This window comes from Glycine max, chromosome 17, assembly GCF_000004515.6.
Source record: "Glycine max cultivar Williams 82 chromosome 17, Glycine_max_v4.0, whole genome shotgun sequence".
Taxonomy (NCBI): domain Eukaryota; kingdom Viridiplantae; phylum Streptophyta; class Magnoliopsida; order Fabales; family Fabaceae; genus Glycine; species Glycine max.
Genome location: NC_038253.2, coordinates 41,002,587 through 41,023,696, shown reverse-complemented (window position 1 = coordinate 41,023,696; position 21,110 = coordinate 41,002,587). Strand labels below are relative to the sequence as shown.

The window sequence follows — 21,110 nt, the reverse complement described above, 5'->3', positions numbered from 1 at the left end:
GTTCCTAGTCAGGTTCACAATCAAAAGCTAGCTGAAACACCAATGTCAAGGGTTTTTCCTCCATGTAATCAAAGCATGTCTTGAAAGTTTATGAGTGGTGTGCATGAATTGTTAGAAATCTTTTAATATTTGAGTTCAATTTCTATGGATCATAATAAAGAGTGTCAAGTCAATAAAAAATTCTCCTTATTTTTATATTATGTTTGAAGATGATTAATCATATTTTTTAATTTGTGAGACAAATCAAATTTGGACACTTAGATACTTACTCCACAATGGGAAGTTAACAACGATGCCAACGTCACAAGTTCTTTTTCCTTGGGATAGAGCACATTTTTGGACCTTCATCCAAATCTTGAGATAAAATAACAACACATTATCAAAGTCATGTCATGCTAAGGAATAAGTTAACCCCAAAGTATAGAACTTAAGTAATGGTGGCGAACACAATGATGATACTATTAAATAGTTTGAGTTTCACATCTTTAGAATTCATAAGATGTGTTGTTTTCAAATGACTTATTAGATGGATCCTCTACACCACAATTATTGAATTTGGGGAGTATATTTTTCTTCTTCTTCACAAAGGGAAGTCAATTATGACAGGAGCATGAACATTTGTGTTTTTGGCTCGTCAAATTTCAACAAGAACATACAATCTTTTTTTCTCTCTTTGTGATTATTGTTCCTAAACAAAAATCTTCAACCTTGTTGTGTGATTCATGATTTGTTCTTGCTCCTCTGGACATTATAGGTGGTGGTTTGTTCACTTATGGTGTGTGATTTAAGGACAATACTAATGCTTTTAATCATGTTTTAACATATTATAAAAGTGAGGTGGGATTTTTAATTGACATGACAATACTCTTTGATTGAAGGAAAAAAATTAGGGTCAAATGGTTTCCATCCAATAGTCCAAACACTTAATTAATACTCACTATTTCTTTCTTTTGTTACACCAGATGGCTAATCATATTAATTACTCATTTCTCCTCTCTATATATTTCTCTCTTTGTGTCTATACTAAGAAAGGTGTCCACAAAAAATTATTAATTCTTTGAAAAGTATATCACATTTCTTTTCCTTCACCTTAGGACATGCAATTCCTATTTTGAATTTAATCAAAATTGGAATTGGTTTATAATAATAAATTTGAATGATTTAAAACATTAGATAGCAAAATTTGTAATTTCAAAAGTTAAATTCTAACTCCATTTGACATATCTAAATAAAGGAAATTATTGATAGTTTACATGAAATTTAAGTAAAAAAAATCTTCAATCAACAAAAGAAATAATGATAAAAAAATAATGGTAAATGATGGATGTGAGAGATGATAGCAATAGTAGTGATAAAATATGTGTTATTACTAACCAAATTTTAATCCTGACAATCTTTATATGGTTAAGTGACCTAAATTTACAGTTTTAATTTCTTACGGTAATCAAATTTCTCACGAAACATACATATAAGGTTAAATAAGAAAAAAAATAGTATTTATAATATTATATTTAAATTTTGAATTTATATATCTTCTAAAATAAAAAACAACAATAAGAAGTTAAATGATAATAAATCAGGGGTGAACTTCATTTATGAATCTTTTAACTTAAACATTGAACCTTTCTAAAAAAATAGTTAACTTCAAAAAATAAAAGAAGAGAATCAGTCAGTTGAAACTATATCTTTATCATTGTGAAAAAGAATAACTCAAAATGCTCAATATGGGCCACTGACTTGTTGAATTAATTTTGCTATAATAAATTTTTAGTTAAACAAAGGGACACCTAATTGATTCACCTATTTTTTTTTTCTAGCAATTAATTATTTAACACTTTTTTTTAATATACTCTTTTTTATTAGTTAATTTTTTTAAAAATTAAAAAAAAATTGGATCTCACAACTTATTTATTAATTCTATCGTGATTTTATAGTTTCTAATGAATTTCAACTAATAGTTGAGAGTTAATGTTGCTAATATATTTTTTTCATTTAAATTAATCGGTTAAGTTTTTTCAAAAGGATCTTTCTTGTTTTAGGTGCTAGAGTGTGTGCTAAGAGCACTTCGTACCCCATTGCCCAGAGGCTCTTCGCTGCGAAGGTATGGGGGAGGGATGTTGTATGCAGCCTTATCCTTGCATATACAAAGAGGCTGTTTCAATGTTTTACCCTTGAAATTTAAATCATTATACCCATCATAATAAAATTTGATAGGTTAAGATATATTTGCATTTTTATTTAGTTTAAGTATGTTATTCTTATTGTTAGAATATTAGAATAATGTAAAAAGATTATTTATTTGAAAATAAAATATTATATTAATTTTTTTTTATTTGTGTATCATTAGTTGTTTTTAATATAACCCTGGCCTTATAATTATTACAAACCGATTTTATAATATTATAAGGACAATCCATGAATAGTAGGTTCTATGATAATTATTTGGGTTTCTTGTCATAATCTTCCATAATTATCCGTTCCCTTCTAGCGGCAGTTACCCTATTATTAATGTAGAATTTCAGCGATCATTTCGTTTTCATCTTATTAGCTGCAACTTCGTCGTATTAATATAAAAATAGACCATTCAGATATAAAATAGCATGAACTAGTCCCATGTCAAGAAGTTTGATTGTACTACCAGTTTTTCAGCGTTCTTATATAAAAAATATTTTATCAATATTCATCTTTGACTTTTCCAAAAAGGTCTATGAAAGATCACGATTCTTACTATAATTATCGATAATACCGATCTTCAACTTGGATCAATTCTCTACTGTGCTGTCATCTGTGAACCCTTTTACAAATATTGAAGAAGAATTATGAATTTTAGTCAACAGGTCTTTTGTCTATACCAGTTAATAAAAGACAAAGGCAGTTATAAGATCCGAAATGTAATGTAATTCAAAGTAATTGACATTCTTTTGCAATTGAAATACAAAGTTAATCCAGTAGCACATGTTTTGAGCAATTGTTAATAATAAAATAAAATAAAAATGCAAAAAACAAACATTATATCCACTAATGATTTGCTAACAAAAGGTACACTAATTTGGGGATGCATGGGTAAAAATAAGAGAGAGATAGCTAGAGAAAAAAAATAAAGGAAGAGGGATAAAGTAATTGATATGATAAAAAATGAGAAAAAAAATGAAGTGAAACTAAGATGAAAGAGAAAATAAATGTATGTTTAATTTTTTCCTTAACATTCTTTTTTCTTTCTTAGAGAACCAGGAACCATGCACCTTTTTGGGTGACTTTAGGTCCATTGCTGATAGAATAGGCAATTATCATATCACATTTGTTAGCTCCAAATATTTGTAGTGTCGATGTCTTAGGTTCCTTCTTTTCCTAAATTTAGCTCAACCAATTCCCCAAATATAATCCAAACAATCTTCTAAATCTAGCTCAATCAATAGCAACTCTCTACAAGAAAATCTTATACTCCGTATATATTTTTTTTTAAGGAAAAAAGGCAGAAAACAATTCCATCTTACCATAGACGTGCATTGGGACCAATCTCTACCAATTCGGCTATGATTGGAACAATTTTTGTTTTATTATATATTTTCACTAAATCCAGTTAAAGTTTAAAAGAGGTTCGAATAAGGTATACTAAAATAAATTCATTATAAGAGTCAAGAAGAGAAAAATAAGAAGAAAAAACCTTATGAATATTCTTTCATTTATACCCCAAAACAACTCATAATAAAAAGCATATAAATGAATGGCCTACTCAATTATTGGCGTAGGCTCAAGGGAACAACATGATTGTCTTAATTCATCCTCTCATAGTTTGGGGGGTTAGGTTTGGAGATCCACATTACGTGCCATGCTCACCAAATGCTTTAATATAATAAAGCAAACAAATAAGAGAATATTCTCAAGTTGTGGGACTGAGACTGTTTGTTGCCAAGGGTTAGTGGGCTAACTCGTAACTGGCAGTGACCCAACATGGGCTTATTATTGGCATTGGGATGAACTTGATTAGAACTAACTCAAAAAAACAAACAATATTCTTTGATGACATTGACTACACTAGCTAGCTAGCTTCCTTTTGTTGCAATGGAGGGGGTGTGTGGAAGGGAATTGTTAAATGAAAAGGTTCTTTCTAGTTTATACGCATTATCAATTTACATTGTTCTTTGTTCTTCCATCGCTATCTTTTTACGTGCATTGTTCAATCATAAAATTCAAACATGGGATACTATGCGTTGGATAAGGTTTTTTTTTCTCTTCTTCCACACTTTACGACACAAACAAAGGGTTATCCGCCGACAAGGCATCCCCCAACTTGACCACTCATTGCCAGGGTGTCTCTTGGCCTTGTCAAAGGGTTCTAATAATACTACTCATTTAGACTTTCCATAAAATTAAATACATAAAAAAAATGAAAATATCCAAATTATTTAATATATTTTGTACGTACCATTCTTTTCACTTTTAAACGGTTGATGATTTGATTCTTGATTAGCTAAATTGAACCCTTTTAGGCACCAATTTGACGTCTATCTAGCTACTAATGTTCTGTCTCCAAATGAATTGCAAAAGCTAACCAATAGGCTCAATATCAATACTACCCTTCTGGCTCCATTTTCTATTTTTCTTGCATCGTCTTGCATAGCATTAATTGAATGGTAGCCGCAATGAACAGTTAACAAAAGCGTTGCCAAAAGAAAATGATCCGTCAGAAATTAATGTGATAGCAACAAATAATGATTATATATCAACAATCCGTTACTCTAATTAAATATCAACAACCAGTGCTAATGAACGAAAATAAGTAGTTGAAATAACAAAAGCAATATACCTAGTTAATCACCAATAGTTTGATATTCCTCCCACAATCTATTTTTCATTGGTGGTGGTTAGTTTTTTCTCCCTTCATCAAATCCTCTCTTGCGTATAGGAATATTAACTAGAAGCCAAGTTAGGAACTGTAGTCTACGCAATAGAAGTTCGGGCCGATCAAGAATCCTTATTTCATGGGTTGAAATTTTCTCTGGTGGCATATTCATTAAATGAGATCTTAAGTACCATTAAAAACCATTTAATTTATTTTTATAAATATTTTAAAATGAGAAATGCTAGCAGCTTTTTAATGACACTCTTTTTACTCTGTCTATGATTGATTGAAAAATATTAACGATACCCTCTCTGACTCGATGAGATAAAATAAAAGGAACCTTTCAAATTAAATTTCAACCGAGATCAGAGGAACTGTGTCCCTTATTTGATAGTAATCTGATTCGATCAGGTATGGGAGGACATGCTATGGCATGGTAGAAGCTGGTCTAAGAGCACCCAGAGAACAATATATGCAATCTTCTCCCATACCCTTTATTTGATAGATCATTCGAGTGTCACCCTACCGATCGATAGTAACCCACATCTGTTTTCTCATTATGGTTGTCCAATTGAAAGCATGGCTAGGGCATGATAATTACATTTGTGGGGTCTAGGTCGGGACCTTATATAATTATTTTGTTTAAATAAAAATTGCGTATAAAATAGTGCAATTGACACGGATGGATCTGGAAATTAAATATGTAGCTTTCTGACCGGGAATTAATGGTTAAATGTGTATCACTCTTCTTTTTTTTCTTTTTTTTTAGCACTTTGTCAATTGTACTTTGTCATTGGCTTCTTTGATAAGTATATGAGAACGTAGAAGGTTAAAAACAAAATCACTTAATAAAAAAATCCCAAATATAAAACAAAAAAATATATGATAAAAGTGGATAAAAATCACATGCATTTTAATATTCTTTTGCTCTAATTAATTTGAGTGCACTAACTTTAAAGTATTAAAATTTGCATCTTATAACTTTATAGTTACTTTGATCTGCAAAATTTAAATATGAAAGTTTTGACTTCGTTTGTCAAATAATAATAATAATAATAGTCTTTGGTACTTACGTACTGAATACATGTATCTTAATTTACATGTATGGTGATTATATAAGTGTCATGCTGCATGCATCTACTTGTGATTTTCTTTTCTCTACACTTTAACGACTTTAATTGTGGTCCCTTTCTAGTTTATATTTTTTTTTATCTAATTTAGAATATGAATCTGCACGTCTTGTTATCATTTAAATATTGCTGGTTAAAAATGATCACTGTTGCGAATTTTTAATATTCAAAATAGTTTATACTAAAATTTGCTAAAAACTACTAGTATAAGATATTAAATTTAAGATGCATGCATAAGAAAAGTACTTCTTCTCTATAAAGATAACTCATTCTTTGTAAATATGGTACTCCTTTTTATCATCACACAATATTTAAGAGTAACCATTAACTACATAAATTTTGTAAATTACTGCACTGAAAATTAACTTAAAAATTGAAATTTATAAAATCAATTCATAGTTAATTAGGTTTACAAAATTTAATTTTAAAAAATGATTTGAGAGATTGTAATTGGGTTTCATTTATTTCCAGGCAGGGCCAAACCAGATAGTATGATCATTTTTTAATTAACAGCATTGGCCCACTTATTATATATTTCTGGAGAAATAAGCATTTTAATTACGAGAGATGGATTCATCACAATATATACTATTGAATAGTCAAGGCAATATAGGTCTAGATTATTTTAATAAGCAAATGAAGTATTGAGTAGAATGCTCTTTCCCGTCTACACATTTACTACTATCCCAAAACTTGTAATAATACACATAAAACTAAATCTAGACACCACCCACAAAGGAACAATGCTTCTTCTTCTTCTTCTTTTTTTCTAACATAGCTAGCTAACACCATGCATCATGCATTATGCATCATTGACAAAAATATAAGGGTGATCAAATGATTAAGAAAGATGAAGAGAGGAAAGAAAGATCGTGAGTTCGAATTTTTTAACTTATATTTCTAATAAAAATTAATAATTAATATCTATCGATTAAAAAAAACACCCATGACATGACAGAGTTCTAAATTTATTCAATTTTGTCAGGTATGCATGATCTAAAGGATGGTCTAGAGGTTTATTCCCTCCCCTGGCTCCCTATAATAATAATAATAATAATAATAATAATAATAATAATAATATAAAATGAATTTCTGGCTTTTGAGCTAACATTGCCTGGGAAGGAGACTAAACTACAAAGAAAAATGTGTTTTCTCTATGGTTAAAATTATGGTTTGGTCCTGCCGTAGGCAAATGATTAAATGGATCCTGCATTAGTTGTATGTGTTACCTGCAATTTTGGACAATGTGAGTAATTACGAAACTTACTCATGGTTTTTGCAACCACAAGGAATTACAAGAAGTCAAGAATTTGCTGGCAGTTACCAAACTCCAGACAATGACAATAATTACTAATTACTTGTGGTTTTCAAACAAAGCCGACTATTTTTTTAAAAATATTAACCTCAAGAATAAATAGTACATACCATAAAAAAATTATATTATTATTCAATCACAGATTACTTATCTTAAAGTTTATTAACTTTTTTTAATAATTATGTACCTTAAAAATGATAGTAACACTCCAACCACAATTTAAACTGTGGTTAACTCTCGCATTCTAGACTAAAAAAATGTACGCGGCAAGTTACAGCTACAAAGCCTGCAAAATGAAGACCTAAAATTAAAATGGCAAGATATATATAACTTTACATTGAGGTCAGAAGCTTGGGATGAGTCTGGTTATTCCAAGCACCATGGAACAGATTGGATAGTAGAGATCAAATGAAGTACAAGAGTTATAAATAAAGATTTAAATGCAAGTTTACTCCTTCAATAGTTATTAATCTACAATTTTAATCTTCTTATTTTAAAATAAAACATTAAATCCTTCAATTTTAAAAAATCATAATTTTGATCCTTAATCCAATTACATCCTTGAGTCCAATTACAAACGTTTACCATGAGCTTCGTTAACATTCCGTTAACATAAAACTTCAATGATGTTAATAATAAATTGGCGACAAATTCCAGTAGTTATGTGCTTCATCTCTTCCAGTTCCTTCTCAAAAGTGTTAACGAAACATTTAGCAAGCAATAGACATATAGAGTGATCAGAGTTAGTACGTAATGGTTCAAGCTACTTAAATTAAACACATAGGAGATATGTGACTTTCCTAAATAATTTAATTTCCTTGTGTTCTGCTCCTTCTATTTTGTAGAACTACTGATGCAAGGAGAAGAATCCAATCCAAAAATACATGAGGAAAGTAAAAGGAATGAAAATGGAAAAGGTTAAAGGACTTTGTTTTAGTTCTTGAAGAAAGTGTTCCCAAAGCTTGCTCCCTTGTTTTGCTTCCAACGGCCATATTCATAATCACACAATTTATCTTACACTTTTATACCATTCTAGAAAGAGCTAGAAATTACAGCGCTCATTATCAAGCTTTGACCCTTGCACCAAATAGAAAAACATGAGAACATGATGGATGCATGCAGTATTTATTTTTAACCAATAAAAGAAAAACTGGAGTGTATATAACTGAGAGATGAGATTACAAATTGTGCAATACAGTCGAAGTTGTAAACAAGCAAAGAATTTCAAAAAATTATGAGATTTTCAAATGGACAGTATAGTGTATGTGTGGTTTAATAATAATAATAATAATAATAATGGCATGTGCGGGTGTGTGTGTGTTTTCTTATGCATGCTTATATATAGTCAGGATCAACTTGCACTAATAAAAACATGGCAAACTTACACTATTAATTAAAGTGTAAAATAAATTAATATGACTGTTGGATTGCAACAAGTGTATGACCTTGCCAATTTTAAATGGAGCAAGCATTTCTTTTCTATATCGACTGTGATGCTAGGCTACTAGATTCAATTATAAAACTTGATGAACTTTAGGAGATAATTACAACCATAAAAAACTATTTGAAATTGTTAAGAAATTTTACAGAAGACGATCTACTAGTCAATAGCATCCTAATGGAAATTTGAAATGCATCCTTGAGAAATTATTAAATTGTATCAAACTAATCTGGTTTTACACAAGTGCCAATAAATGCTCAACCTACCCTTGTGGCCTTGTATATGTGTTGATAAAGAAAATAGAACAAGGGAAGCAATGCAAGGCATTGTCTGTCAATTTGTGATGTTGAAAGTACTGAAAAAGGGGAGGACACTACCTTGATCTCCACTGGATTGTGGAAGATCTAGGATTTTGTTGGTGTTGTTTCAAGGATAGGGAGGTAAGACTTTTAGTCAAAAAATGATATATATCTTCACATATAAAAAAATTCTCAGTTTTTGATGTCAAGCTCTAGAAACAGAAGTTCAGTTTTATGTTTCTACAAGTTTAGCTCTGAATTTTAAAGGCCCAGTAAGTAGAAGGAGCATAAAGCAATAATATGATTTCAATTATCTGTTTCTGACATTTGAGGACCTCATTTGTGACATCACTAGCACTCTAGCGATGATTGGCTCTCATCTCGGGACTAATCAAGACCAACCAATGCAGGCACAATGAGGGGTGTGCAAAAGTAATTTAGCAGTTGTCACAAAAATTCATATATGCTAGCCTAAAGACTTTTCTGACAAGATATTTACTGGATCACCCTAATGTGGTATGGATCTAATATGAAAACGTTAGTGCTTAACTAGATATAGGCAAGGTAAAGTAAAAAAAGAGAAGCACTAAGAAGAAACATAACAAATAATGACAAAGAAGGGAGCATTTGAGAAAGGAAATAAAGGAAGAGAGAAGTAAAAGGAGGAAAATGCATAGACACAGCAACCCAAAAGCTTAAGCTATTAGGCATGAGCTTAGAAATTGCTTTTAGTCACATCATATCTCACACATCTCTTGCTTATCTAAAAAAAATTCTCACGTCTCTTGACACAAAAAAACCTTTGGACTTAAAGCCTGAATAAAGCACAAGCACGGAAATAACCTGTGCTTTAAATTTAACTTTAAAAAAGGAATGATGGTAAAGATAAAACAATCATTTACAAAAAGAAGGCTTCATCACCATGTCAAGAAACAACCATCCCTAAAGCACCAGCCAATATAAGAGCTTACAAAGGCTCAATAACAATTTTCATTTTATATAACTTATACACAATAAATATATATAAAAAAATACACCTTATATTTCATTTTTAATGCTAACCTATCAAGTGGAAGTAATTTGAATTCTTGCTCACGAATCATAATTATTTCATCTACAAAACTAACAAATTAACAATTAATATATTTAGAGAAAAAAAGTAGCTCTAGCAAATTGTTAGCTATAGCTTGCCTAAAATAGACATATCAACAAATAAATACACAGTCAACAAAAAAATAATACGATATAACAATATAAGCAGTCATACCAAGCAGAATATGGCATTAAATTGTGACATTGATGATATGTGTAGGACTTCTGATATATAACATACATAGCATTTTCTATCTGTCAAATGCTTCCAAAAGCAAGGCACTTATCGTCATGCATATCAGTTATAATTTAAAAAGGAAATATTTCAGACTTAGAAATAGAAAGTGCTCCTGCTTAGTGTATAATACTGATAGGAAAGGCTAGTACTGGTTTCGAGGACCAGTTCCTCCTAGAAGAAGAAGGAAATTTAGAAGATAAGTATTTCATTCATAATCTGCAGCTTAGCTTATTACAATGTGCATATTTATACTGAAAATTCCCTAACAGAATTGTGATTCTGTGCTAGGAAAATATCACAAGCTAAAATGGAATTGGTTATTGTTGTCCCCTGATGAACGACAACAATATTCTGCAGATTCCTCTCTTGCCAGCTCAGCCACGATCATCACACGTAGTCCTTCAGGTATGAAGGCTTGGTGATTGTTCTTTTTGCTTTCTCTTCAAGCTGCACCCCTTTGTTTATCACTTCACTAGACTCACTACTAGTTACTTCTTGCACCTCGGTTTCAACGATGAAGGGCAACTGGAAACCAGGCAATGCTAGTACTGGAGCTTCCGATAGTGCTTGCTTCAATCGTTCGAAAGCTATTTGGGCTGAAGTGGTCCACTGAAATGGGTCCACAATAGTGGCCGAGACCAACGGAGCTGCTATCGTAGCATTCACCTTTATAAACCTCCGATAAAACCCAGCGAGGCCCAAAAAGCTCCTCAGAGCTTTAGTGGACTGCGATACCGGCCATTGGCGAAAAGCATTGACCTTTGAAGCCACAAGTTCAACTCCCCTTTGTGAGACCAAGTGGCCCAGGTGTTCCACCTGTGGTTGGGCGAACGAGCACTTGGACAATTTGAGAACGAATTGATTGTCTAAGAGAACCCGAAAAGTTTGCTTCAGGTGAGCTACATGATCATCGAAGGTCAAGCTATAAATCAGGATATCGTCAAAGAAGACAATGATAAAGTGGCGGAGATACGGCCGAAAAATCACATTCATTATCGCTTGAAAAGAGGAAGGAGCATTACACAATCCAAAGGGTATGACCTTGAATTCGTAGTGCCCATGGTGTATGCGAAATGCGGTTTTAGCTATGTCTTCCAAATGCATCCTGATTTGATGATAGCCATGCAACAAATCCAACTTTGAAAACCAGCAGGCTCTGACCAACTCATCTAAAAGCTCATCTATGGTAGGAATTGAAAATCGTTCGCGTACTGTAACCGCATTTAGGGCCCTGTAGTCAACGCAAAACCTCCAGGAGCCATCTTGCTTTCTGATGAGCAGCACCGGGGAAGAGAAAGGACTGGTGCTGGGGAGGATGAGTCCCTTTTGGAGCATAGATTCCACCTGAAGCTCAATTTCGTGTTTTTGATAATGAGGATAATGATACGGACGTACATTGACCGGGGCAGACTGGGGAAGTAAGTGAATGTGGTGGTCGGTCTCTCTCGCCAGCGGAAGAGATGATGAAGGCTGAAATAAGGCACCAAATTGATTGATCAAGGTCTGAATACGAGGATGAGGAGACATACTGGGTTCCGACGGAGTTTCATCAGATAGCACCACAATATGGTGATAGGAACTAGTGTCCTATTTTCGAAGCAATCGTCGGAATTATGGAGGTGTCAACAAATTCAAGGTGAGCTCAGTATCTCCTTGAAGTTCGACTAATTGACCTCCATAAAAGAATTTCGTACACATAGTGTTGTAGTCAGTGAGCACTGGTCCAAGGGATTTGAGCCACTGGACACCAAAGACGATGTCCGCGCCGGCAATAGGCAGCACATATAGGTCCACAGCACAAGTAATGGTTTGAATGTCAATCGAGACTGGCTCGCACCATCGGGTACAATCTAAGTGTTGGTCATTTCCAACCATAACTCACAATGGTCTAGTTTCCTGAGTTGGGAACCCAAGTTGCGATACCAAGTCCCCTTGGATGAAGTTTTGCGTACTGCTGCCATCCATGAGGATGACAACTTGGTGGCCGACGATCGTGCCCAACAGGTAGAGCGTTTCCGGAGCCAAATGACCCGCCAAGGAATTGAAACTAATTTGGGCTGCAACCGGGTAATGGATATCGGGTGGGTCAGGAGCCGGGTCAAGGCCCTCTATATTATCCCCAACAGCATCCTCTTCGCCGCAAGCAAGAGAAAAACCCTAGAGGCACAACGGTGGCCTCTATGGTATTTCTCATCACAATTAAAGCACAGGTCACATTCGTGGCGAGAGGCAATTTCTTCCGACGACAGGCGCTTTAGAGTGGGCGGTGGTCGTGGCGGCAGTGAGTGTGGTGACAGTGAAGGAAGCAGAGCGGGAGAAGGGATAGGACGTGGCGGCAGTGAGTGTGGTGACAGTGAAGGAAGCAGAGCGGGAGAAGGGATAGGACGTGGCGGCGACATCGTCAGCACTGGTGGGGTGCGGTTGCAGAAAGTCTGGCGAGTGTCCAGAAGCTTCTCCTCCTAGAGACAAGCGAGACTGGTTGCCTGAACCAGCGTTAGTGGGTGCAATGCCTGCACCTCGCGACGGATTTCGGGCGTGAGCCCCGAAACGAAGCAACTCAAGAGGAATTAAGGAGGGAGCCCCACGATTCTGTTGGCCAAGTCCTCAAAGTCCGATAGGTACTGAGTGACGGTGCCCTTCTAAGTCAGCTTGAAGAGAGTGCTTGTAGGGTTGTCGTAATGGTACGGAGCGAAGCGAGTTTGGAGGACCTAGATGAACACAGGATAAGAAGTGAATTGACCATTACTGGTCATCCACTGGAACTAGGCAAGTGCTCTGCCATCCATGTAGAAAGAAATAATGGTAAGTCGATCTTGTTCTGGGGTTGCATGGTACTAGAAATATTGATTGATCTTGAACACCCACTCGAAAGGGTCAGTGCCATCAAAGCGTGGGATGTCTAATTCCATACGATGTTGTGTTGTAGGAATAGGTGGAGGGTTGGAGGTGAGTTGTGGTGTGGGTGAAGGGTAGAAAGGCAAGGGAGGAAAACGAAGAAGCAGCTCATCAAATTTCTGAGTCATAGACTAGACTGTTTCTCCGAGGGACACCTGGTGATTGGTGAGCTTGAGAATTGCGGCTTTGAGGTTATTAGAGGGCCCAGAGGTACAGGAGGGGTCGGTCATGGTGACGAGAGCACCAAAATGATAGGGAAGGCTAGTACTAGTTTCGAGGACCAGTTCCTCCTAGAAGAAGGAAATTTAGAAGATAAGTATTTCATTCATAATTTGTAGCTTATTACAATGTGTATATTTATACTGAAAATTCCCTAACAGAATTGTGATTCTGTGCTAGGAAAATATCACAAGCTAAAACGGAATTGGTTATTGCTGTCCCCTGATGAACGATAACAATATTCTACAGATTCCTCTCTTGTCAGCTCAGCCACGATCATCACACGTAGTCCTTCAGGTATGAAGGCTTGGTGATTGTTCTTTTTGCTTTCTCTTCTAGATGTGCACCCCTTTGTTTATCACTTCACTAGGCTCACTGCGTCTGCTAGTTACTTTTCTTGCACCTTTGTTTCTCTATCAAATACATAAGAGAAAGAATACAATGATTACTGAATACGTTGAACGCTATTCTGCCATACGCATAAAAAAATCTCTAGTTGTAACCAAGCTAGATTCTACCTAATAATAAGAATTTATTTGTATAGCAAAAGTAAGCATAACTGATGGTAATAAGCTTGAATTAAACCTTGGAGTCCAACGCGCATTGCATGTCTTTTACTAATAGTATTATGTGGCCCAGAGTATTAATAGTGTTGTCCATTGTTAGTATTAATATCATCTATTTGTCTCTTAACAATAATAGATAAATATGGGTAATAGTTTAGGAAGATTCTAAAAGAAGTTTGTTATAATTCTGTAGATTATGAGTATCTCTCTATATACTATGCAATCACCATGAAAGGACACCGATGAACAATAAGAAATATTATCTTTATTCCTTTTAGTTGTAGAATTAGAAATAATGATAGATAGAATAGCTTTTCCCTTACCTAACAATGTCATACACAAATCAGACAATGAACATATTCCTTAATCAGTAATAAAAATTCATTCATCTGCCAATATTAATTGATATGCACATTTGGCTAATTGCAAGGCAAATGTTTATAATTGGAAATTTCACAGAAAATCCATAAGTAGAACAAATGAAGGAGAGGTGAGGAGAAAGACCTGAAGGGAAGAGGAGTAGGTTGTGGCTGAGCCAGTTACGATGCAGAAGCAACGAGGAGGTGAAAAAGAAGCAAAAGAAGAAATGGCATAATACAGAGGTGTATAGAAAGGCGAAGTCTTATGATTTATCTATATTAATATTAATTAATTAATCTCTTTGAATTCCCATTTTAGTACAGAAAGTGTATATCTTTTTATTTGAAGAAATTATATATTTGATTATAGTATTTTAGTTTTTGAAATTAGTTACTTTTCATCCTGTCATTCTTTTTTTTTCTTTTAAAATTTAATGACTAAAATTAATTGCTCATTAAAATAATTAAATTTTAAGAAAATTAATTGTGGGAATAAAAACTAAATCTCTTTATCTCTCCTCATTTATCTTGTGTATCGGAATCCGTATTTTATTTAGTTGAATTCGTAATTTATTATTAATTTTCTAATTTTTAGCTATTAATACTTTTTTTAAAATATTCAAAATATAAATAAAATTAAAAGATGGTAGTTTTAAATGATTGAGAGATTTTTTTTTGGATATGTGAAAAATAGTATGTAAAATGCACCTCAAATGCTTTGCTTTTTTTTAAAAAAATTATGAGGGAAATATAGATGGAAAAATAAAACAAAAATATAATGAAAAAGAAATATGCTTGGATAGATAGAAATAAGAAAGAAAAAAAGTAGAAGAATTTTCTATGTTTGCTTGGATATAAAAAAAGAGAATAGAAATAAACTATGCCAATTTTTTTTACTCTATTATTTTTTCTTAACATATATAATTTTTATGTTATAAAAATATTTAAAAATAAAAATAAAAATGAAAAAAAAAAAACAATGATGATGGATAGTGTAGGATTTCTTTTGTGGAAATAAACTAGTGATCCTGGGTGTTTTTAGCCTGGGCACTTCAGCCAAAAAAAATGTAGGATTTCTTTTGCACAGTAAAAAAAAAAACAAAGTATGGTAGTTAGAGTTGATATGCACACTCAAGGGCCAACGAGTGAGGAAATAAATTTGCCATTTTTTTAATTGCTATTATGATTTAGGAGCAGTTATGTGAACCTCCAGGGGGGAAATCTTAAAGGAATCCAAAACAAAATTCTATACATATTTGCTTTATCAAAGATATGTATTGAATAAAATTTATGATATAATTTTTGTTATTATGTTATAAAGTGTGAAATATTTATTAATTTTGTTGATGATTAATATTTATTAAAAAAACTATTTGGTCATCTTTAATATAATTATTTCTTCCAACAATTCTTTTCATTCACAAAATTCAAAATTGATACTGGATCTAAACTTGATTTCATTTAAACCAATGTATCTTATTACTTATAACATATTTCAAAAATTTTAAAAATGTGAGTGTGATTTTGAAACATATATATTATTTTTTTAAAAGATTATGAATCAATTTATTATTATTTTGTTGGGTTTGATGAATAAAGTAAACTATGCACAATTAATGCAAATGAAAAAAGAACAGATATAGAGAGAGCAAAGTTGATATCTAAGGTTAGAATATTAAGATCACCATGTAAATTTGATATTTTTATGATAATGTTTCTAATATTTTAGAGTGAGCATAAATATGAACTAATTATTTAGGGGGCATATAGATCAATTTCAGCCCTCACACTATTAAGTCATTATTTAAGCTAATTTCCGCCGGACACATTAACTTAATGTGATCGATTGGGCTGCCACGTGTGGACCAATATGATTACTAGTAAGGCATTTAAGTTCTCACATCAATATGTTTTATGTCATTAGTTTTTTTTTTAAATGATTAATCAATAAACAAAAGTCCCCGAAAACCTCTAGGAAAACTAATACAAGTAGCATCCATCCTCAAAACACTACAAATAAAAATGCGGGGCTATCTCAAAAACATGATACTGACTTATTATACCTAAACTATGTTTGGCTAAAACGTCTGTGATTTGATTAGATTCATGAAGCACACACACCCAACTAATATTCTTCTCTTTGCAATTGACATCATAGATCAATTGCGTTAACAAAATCATAATACGGATTAAGGTGAAACGAGATTAACTTGATGGATATTCTTTAGTTTTTAGACTATTTTACAAATTTAGTAATTTTAGAAAATAATTTGACCCGTTCTATAATTTCAAAGGTTAAATGACAATTTCTTGTGTCTAGATTGCCCCAATGGGCCAATATTGACTCCAACAAAACACTTAGCATGTTATATGAATTTGTGTGAAATTAGTTGACTAAAGATGAAATCAAATTAACTTTACCGATAGTCTTTAACTTCAAGAACTAAACTAATATCATTTATGCATAAAAATAATTAATATAATTTTTCAATTTAAGAGAGTAAAATGAAGGATGTTTATGAGATGGATTGGTTTGGATTTATGGTAAAAACACACTAGTTTGATTTAGATTATCAAATTCAATAAATATACTCCTAATTAAATTTAAGATTTACTCATTTATCTTGCCCCAACTTTGCAACCATTCAATGCCAAAGTGAGAGTAATATGTTGCATTGTAAATCTAGGATCTATTTGTAAATATTGAGATTTTAAACCTGATAATAAAAGTATTTTGAGGACTTCAGAGCAAAATTAAAAACTTTAAAAACTCGATAACTGTACACGGTACTTAAAACAAAATATAAATTAAAAGAGAGAAAAAGGATATGTTTCTTCTTCTGTCGTCACGATCGTAAATCGTAACGTAAGGAGTAGATAACAAAAAAGGTTTTTTTTTTTTTAATTTTGAATTGAAAATAAAAAGAAAAGAAAAAAGAGAGAAAAGACAGTGTGGGTAAAGTTTGTGTTACCTTCGTTGAGACATGATGACAATTTATCGGCTGAGAGGCCAATGATCCACTTAAAGAGAAACCTATGATCAGTCTTGGCCTATAATTCTATATATTCTAAAAGAATAATATTCGTGCACTTTGAATAATATTTTTATTTTTTTCTTTTACTTTATTTTTTCTTTTTATTTACATCACATCATTTATTATATTATATTATTATTCATTAATTTATTTTAAATTTTCCTTCCTCCTGCCGCTTACACTAAAAAATAGTGTATAATAATAATTTTCCTATAATCTATATTCTCATCTACCATCATTTCACTCACATGCAGGGGCATTTGGATTTTGGACCAACCCCTATAACTATATAACTATATCTACTTGCGCATGGGGACCATCTGATCACGTCAAATTTCATTTCTAATTGACGTAAATCTACATTCTTCGCACATTCTTATCAAATAAATAAATAAATAACCTTTATGAAATTAATTAATTAATTAAAAGCTCATGTGGCACCCATGTTCTGAAGAGTGTACTATAAACTTAATGCTCGATTAAATATTATATTGAATAATTTGAATTAAAATAATATAAGAATTTCGTTAATTATTGAAGCTAAATGAAGCTAGGTTATATGATGAATAAATTATATATTTAAAAATAAATTGATAATGATATTTTTATTATTGAATTATTACTTTTTTTAAAATGTATACAATGTAATAGCAAGCTAAAAATCAAGAACCTTTAGAAGAAGAAGAAAAAAGCTAAAAATCAAAAAGTTACAAACACTGAAACAGTTTTGTTTAATTTATATAAATATATAAAATATAAATCATGTTTCTGAATATATTTTTTTAAGACTTTTCATACAAAACCTATATAATCTTCACGTTTTTAAATAAGTCTTAAAAAACTTAAAAGTATTTAAAAGAAATAATGCTTCAGCTAGGATAAAAAAAATAAAAAGGGAAACAAGTATGAAATCAGATGAAAAATGCAGCCATGCATGCAGATCCAGGTAATGAAGTAGGACCGTTTGAAGTTTGAACGGAAGAAACTCAGAAAGCAAGCACAAGGCTCGAGAGCAGAAGGGATGCTGCGATGGGACACACTTAGATTGAAAAGGATAACATTACTAGAAATCGGAAGGAAAACGTTTCTACTTAGATATAATAATGAGAATAAAAATAAAAGAGAAAAGATTAATTATTTATATAGATAGATTGATAAAATAAAATAAAATAATGAAATGAAGATTTTTCGTATGCATTTAACTTAGTAGGAAAAATAAAAAAAAATTATATAAAAATATGTCGATTTAGATATAATTAAATATATACTTTAATACTATATAATACATTAAACAATATATTAATAAAATTATAAAATGATCAAAATAAAAAATAAATTAAAATAAAACAACCATTTTATATTGAAAATCAAAATAAATACTTTAATTTTTAAAAAATAATTAGGATAAGAATCTTATATAAAATATTATTTAATTAATTGCTTAAAAATGTATTTTTTTTACATTAATATATGATATATAAAAATTAAAAAGTTACTAAATAATAAATTAGTGTCACGGTTATACTAATATAAAATTCAAACTAAGAGTTATAATTGTGAAATTTAATGATACAAAATAGAATAAATAATATATGCATTGAAAATGTAAATATGTTTATATTATTATCCAATACAATATTGTTTATAATAAGTTTATTATCTTCTAAAATAATTTTGATAAAATTTAAACAATGATAATTTTTTTATTAGTTGATAGTATAAAAGAAATTTACACTGTAATATCTATAAAAAAGTTTATATTTTTAGGATTTTTTCTGGTATATTAGGTGTTTTAAGATTGAAAAAAAATCTAAATTCAATGATATACTAGTTAACATTAAGAAATTCATAGATTGATATCAATTATTTAATTTTAGATATGCATTATTGGAGTATAAGTGTGAATAAGGGGTTTTTTTTATATTAGAATAAAAATAAGAAAGTTGATCAACGTATAAATGATAAGGATTCACAAACCTATAGCAAAAAAAATAAAATTCATAAACCTAATATCTTAATTATTTTATTTGAATATGATATTAAATTAACTTATGTGTCTGACTCATGATTTATGAACAAGAATTTTTCCACTGTGCGAATAAAGTTAATAGTACAACTTAATGATTAACTTGAATGAGTGTTGGATTATAATGAAATTAGTAATTAATGAATTCATGTATAAGGATCTTTTTTATAAAAAGTATTTTTAGTTTTAGAAATAAATCAATGTGTCTTGTTGATAACTTGATATAAGCTAAGACACAAGTATGCATAGAGAGTAAAAAATATTGAAATGCAAATGTAAATAAAAATCTCATGAAATTGAATACAAATGGAAAGTTGAACAATATATATATAAATGATAAAAATCCACTCACTGGCCATGTTTAAAATTTTTGAATTTGAATTGAATGTAATATGAAATTTACTTGTGTAAATAGCTTTATTAACGAAAATCCTCGGTATTTTACACCCCTCAACTCTATGTATATTTATTTAGTAAAAAATATATTTATTTAATTTTTGAACACTTACAACAAAATAAATATACTTTACTCTTGTCATTCAATGTTATTTTATATTTTTTTATAGAAGCATTTATTTTTAATTATATTGTCTAAAGACTCCATGATATAGATGTACTTTGTTGTGAGGTTTTTTTGGTTGTTCTTTTCTAATGAGAAACACATACATTTTTCTCATCTTATTATATCAAGAAGTTTTATTAGTTGTCTTCCCTCTTTTCACTTTTTAAATTGAAAATATAAAACAATATTTTAAAACCTATATTAGTCAAACCAATTTAGTTGATTCAGGCAACACAGAATATTGGAGGAACGAAAAACCAATCACCAATAAAAGTGAACAAGAATCTGTGTCAGAAAAATGGTTTGAAATGTTTATATATACATATAATTATCATCATGTCAATTACAATTAAACTAGTGAACTGTAAATAAGTACCTCCAGAAATTCGATCAACAGTCCAGTTTTAGAATCATTATTATAAACTCAAGTCTCTTTTTTTTTTTTTTACCAAGTATAGACTCAAGTCTTATTTTTTAATTAAAAGATATTTGATAAGTCAATAGTTTATATAAACTCTTTGACAAAGAATGTTTTCAGAGTAAAAGGTTAACGAAAAAAAGTGATAATGGTTTCACAATAGAAAAAAAAAATCTCAATAAGCAAATAAAGTGATAATAAATCCCTTTAGAAAACCTAAGATGGTAAAGCAGGAAACTAGCTAGGATGAGTAACTAGACTTGTTAAGCTATCGTCATCCATTATGTGTAATTCATGATTCTATGGGTTAATGTAGAAGAAAAGAAATGGCCAATGATGGTTAGTCTTAAATAAGTTATATCTTGTTGGGCCAGCCCAAACCGACCTTCAAATTGGTCTATAATTCAATCATGATGTATAGACTAAATTGGGGGAGAGGGAGTTTGCAAGACAGAAAGAGCAGTAAAAAGAGGAAAGTTACGCTTCTCAATTTTGAAAATTGAAACCGCTAAAGAAACGTCTTCTCAATTCTTTAACTTTCCTTTTGGCTTTTGCCAATAACCACGCCATGATAACAATATACCTTACATCTAATTGTAAGTCTCATTCCCATTTAACTACTGTATTAGTTATAACTTATAAGCATATGAGTCATATCATCTACTTTATTAT

At 31.2% G+C, this 21,110-nt stretch overlaps 2 long non-coding RNA genes across 2 annotated transcripts; one reads left to right on the top strand and one right to left on the bottom strand.

Annotated features, from left to right (window-relative positions):
• Positions 1-13,557: 13,557 nt before the first annotated feature.
• Positions 13,558-14,676, bottom strand: LOC121173893 (uncharacterized). Its single transcript, XR_005889446.1, has 2 exons — positions 14,543-14,676; positions 13,558-13,885 (listed from the first exon to the last, which is right to left on the bottom strand). It is a non-coding gene; the product is annotated as an uncharacterized lncRNA (long non-coding RNA).
• Positions 13,653-14,764, top strand: LOC121173894 (uncharacterized). Its single transcript, XR_005889447.1, has 2 exons — positions 13,653-13,769; positions 14,498-14,764. It is a non-coding gene; the product is annotated as an uncharacterized lncRNA (long non-coding RNA).
• The last annotated feature ends 6,346 nt before the right edge of the window (positions 14,765-21,110 follow it).